This window comes from Bos grunniens, chromosome 20 (genome assembly GCF_055505025.1).
Source record: "Bos grunniens cultivar Pamir isolate PY7600 chromosome 20, Bosgru_T2T1.0, whole genome shotgun sequence".
Classification (NCBI taxonomy): Eukaryota; Metazoa; Chordata; class Mammalia; order Artiodactyla; family Bovidae; genus Bos; species Bos grunniens.
This window is the reverse complement of record NC_141184.1, coordinates 72,553,134-72,557,271: the sequence shown is the minus strand read 5'-3', so window position 1 is coordinate 72,557,271 and position 4,138 is coordinate 72,553,134. Positions and strand designations below refer to the sequence as shown.

The 4,138-nt window shown below is 53.4% G+C and overlaps 1 pseudogene across 1 annotated transcript; it reads left to right on the top strand.

Moving 5' to 3' along the window:
* Positions 1-255: 255 nt before the first annotated feature.
* LOC147350716 (liprin-alpha-1 pseudogene) lies at positions 256-3,388 on the top strand (annotated as a pseudogene). Its single transcript, XR_015149031.1, has one exon. The product of XR_015149031.1 is annotated as a liprin-alpha-1 pseudogene (transcript).
* The last annotated feature ends 750 nt before the right edge of the window (positions 3,389-4,138 follow it).

Here is a 4,138-nt window from a genome sequence, read left to right as displayed (position 1 = left end):
GGACTCACTCAGCTCAGGGTGGACTTGGGGTCGTGGGCATACAGATGGCATTGAAAGCCACGAGCACGGTAAAGTCACCAGGCGGGTGCCCGTGGAGAGAGATGGGGTGCAAGGGTAGGGCTGTGGGGCATCCTGCATTCCAAGGTTGAGAAGGGGTGCAAGGGACTGAGGAATAACTGCAGGGAGGGCAGGGCCTGGAGCCCAGGGAGAGACATGCTAGGGCGGGTGTGGGGGAGGGCAAAGAGGGGAGGGGGCTTGGTAACATGGGTTCTTCGAACCCCCGGGGAGCTGCCCTGCAGGTTGGGGCGCACCCACCGCCTGCTGGCAGAGAGCTAGGAACCGGGCGGGAGGGGACCATAGAGGCTGCTCACAGGGAGCTTTCAGAGACCCACAGTGGGTGCTGCAGGGAGCCCTGGAGGAGGAATCTGCTGGTTCCCCTTGTGCTATTGGAAGGCGAGAGAAGGGAGAGGATTTGCTGACCAGGCTGATGGGGGTGAACCCATAGGCAGCTGGTTTGCTAGAGCGGAGCAGGAATGATGGCAGGTGGTCCTGGAGCCAGCGAAGGGGGTAGCCCAGGCCTGGGGTGGGGTTGTGATGAAGACAAGAGGCGAGGGCACTGGCCACAGGGGACAGGGAGCCAGCAAGCCAGCACCTCGAGGCTGTCCCTCAGTTCCTTTGAGGTCATGTTTGGGAAAGAAGGCAGGACCTGGGTGACAGTGTGGCAGGGCGGACGTTTTCAGAGAGAAGGGTGTGAGGTGTGAGAGCCGGAGGGCGGGACGGGGCCCCGTGGGCCCTCTCCCGTGTGTTTCTGATGACAGAGCCACTCTTGTGGTGCGAGGAGCCATCCCCCAGAACAGCCCGAGGGCCTGTGCCCCGAGAGGAGAGCCGCAGGGGGGCTGGCCCTCCTGTCTCCTGGCTGACCCTGCTCGCTCCTGTCTGTGGGTGTTCAGACCAGCCTGGGAAATGGAGGGCTGGAAGCCTGCGAGGATGGCACTCTCTGGTGAACTGGTACCAGAGATGACCGCTGATAGGGACCCAGTGGCTGCCGAGCTGAAGGGTTCTTTTTTCTTATTTTCCTCCAGCCTGGCTGATGGAGGCATGGATGTATTTTTGTAATTTTCAGTTTCTGTCTCTGACTCCATCAGCCCACCCTTTTGAATAACCTCATAGAATGCCTGCCGTCCTGGGTGTCACCAGGCCATCTAGGAACTGGATTCTCCCCCTGCCCGTTTCTTCAGTCCTGCTCGATTAAGAGATGGCAGTGTCTCATGAACATGGCCCATTTATCCACAGTCAGGGTTTCCATGTAAAATTGGGTTCAGTTCCTGATAGACTTGAGCTGCCCTGAATGTTGCTGACGAGACGTGGTCCTCTCGTGCCCAGATGCAGACCCTGAAGGAGCAGAACTGGGAGCACGCGGAGCAAGCCAGCATGCTGGCCGACGTGGCCCAGGCGTTTGAGAGTGACGAGGGCGTGTCTGACGACGAGGGCGACAGGGTCACCCTCTTCAGCTCGGCCACTCAGCTGTCGCCCAGCGGGCAGGCCAATGCCAAGACTCTGACTGTGATGCTTCAGGAGAAGCTGGACACCACCAATGAAGAGATTCAGTGGGTGATTGCGAACTCGGCTCCCCAGAAACTCGGTTTCTCTGAGGAGCTGTCTTCTAGGGACGTCTGAGTGTTCCATAGCAAGAAACCTGACCTCAGGTCTGCTTCAAGAATTTTCAGTTTTGAGATTGCCCTTGCTTATAGAGCTCGGTCAGCCAGGGCGTTCTATCCACGGTGTGGTGTCAGCACTCTGTGGGGGGACGTTGTGGGGTGTTCCCCCTCAGCTCTGAGCCCCAAGGTGGGTGAGGTGCCGAGGCGGTGTCCCCTATGGCCCTTGCACCCTCCTGTGTCCCTCGGAGCCCCCCACGTTCTGGTGAAAAGCCACCTGGTGAAAGCTGGAGTTTTGGGGTTGGCAAATTCCCACTCAGATCTGCATTTTCCTTTTTAACTTAATGCAGTGTGAAGATTGGCTTGTAAGACAGTGGTCCAAAGACATGTGTTTGAGTTTTTCACATCTCATCAGTATATTTAAGATGTTTTCTTTAGACACCATCTTGGCAGTTATAACAATTTTCAAAACGGGATAGAATCCAAAGGCCTCCCTCCTGGTGAGCAGGGGGCCTTGGGTCTGGGTGCGGCCGGGTGGCTGGGGGCCCCGAGGCCTGCCTGGTGCCACACCCGCACAGCTATGCCCGTGTCCCGAGTCCACGTTCAGAGTGGCCGCAGGCTGGTGACCCTGCACAGGACCAGGCAGAGCTGCTGCTCAGACTGTTCTCGCCACGTCAGCCCAGGCTGAGGTGCCTGTTCCTGTCGGCCGAGTGCAGGGATCCCGGGGAAAGGCAGGGGGTGAATGGGACAACCAGCAAACGCAGGTGGTGTCGCCTGCCCATTTGACGCCAAGACAGACAGCTTTGTGGGCCGTGTTTGAGCACAGACGAGCTCAGAAAGATGATCTTTCCGCATCCCTGCAGGAAGTATGGAACGGTTATATATTAATATTTTTATTTTTACAGCAAGTTGTCATGTAAAATTGATTTTTCCTTATGCAACAATTTGACGATGTAAATGGTAAATTCTGTCCATCAACTTGTAATCAACAGTGAAAAACTTTCAAGATGTATGAGTAGAAGTGAAGCTGGAGAGTTTACTGTCTGTAAGAATCTTGTATTTTAATTTGAAAATCATTTTATTTGCATAATCGTGTATTTAAACTGCTATATAAAAACATCCACCACACATTAGGGGAGAAGAGCAGAAACTGTGAATTCTAGGTTAATGCAGCACATTGACATGAACCCAGAAGCTCACACAAAGCTGGTGGAGAACTTCATCAAGTGATGCGTTTGTATATACACAACCTTAAAAAAAAAAAAAAAAAAAGATCAACTCAGCACTTCATCTGGTCTGGAGACTTGTGTTTAGAAACTGCAGCTTGTTCGTGAATTGCTGTTTTGATTATACAGAGTTCCTGATTCCCAGTGGAAAAGACTTGAGGCACTGACATGCATCTCTGCCCTGAGAGCAGGGGAAGTAAGGGTTGTCAACTTGAGGTATCTCCTCAGAGGAAGAGAGTTGCCACCAGGGTCCCTGCAGAAGGTTAGAGTAAATAAGTGAAATCAAGCGTGAATGATCAGGGCCAGTTTGTAAGACTCAACGCTAAGTTATTCTAAGTTTGAGAATATTCAAAAGAGGAAACGTAGAACCTTTTGGCTGAGATGTTCATTGAGCAACTGTTTCTGGAATTTGCTAATCATGACACAGAATGCCAGCCCAAATTTATTGTCCAGACAGGTCCCTCTGCTGACAAAGGCAGGTGATGCATTTTATTCTATTTTAGGTTGATCAAAGAAGAGAAGGAGAACACGGAGCAGCGGGCCGAGGAGATTGAGAGCAGGGAGGGCAGGGGGAGCTTAGGCAGCCTCCATCGTTTTAAATCAGTGAGCTCCCTCAACCTGCTTCCCACCTCCTCACATGCTGGCTCCTGCCCGCCCCTGCCCAAGCCCAGAAGGAGGTGGCACAGCCCGGCACAGGAGGGAGACCAGCTGGGCATCATGACTCTGGTATGTGTCTGCCTCCTCCCTGCCGCATCCCTCCCCCAGCACGCTGTTTTCTGTTTGTTTTTTGTTTTTTCTCTTTATACCCAGAAGAAAATCAGGTACATTTGCTACGCTCAGAGGTCTAAAAGTTTTTAAACCGCCTAGTCTTTAATCATTCCACAATGGCACAGTGACAAATTAGTCTTGATATTTGGACCACCAACTTAGCACGTCATCATGAACTCAGCCAGAGCCTGCCTCTGTAACGTTGGGCCTGGCCTGTGCTGGGCACAGCAGCTGCAGGGAAGTTTCTGTTCTCAGGGAGCAGACAGCTTTGGGAAAGTAACTATAGGCAGCTGTCATGGCGTGGGAAAGCCGTGCAGCACATTTTCCATTGGGGATGCCTGGCTACAGGGTGCAGGGCATGCGGTGGGAACAAAACCAAGAATCGACACTGGTCTGCTTGCTGATGGACCTAGCCACGCACTCCGGCCAGCTCTGCGTGTGAAACCAGGTTAAAAGCCCAGCGCCCCAGGGCCCCAGGGAAGATGTCAG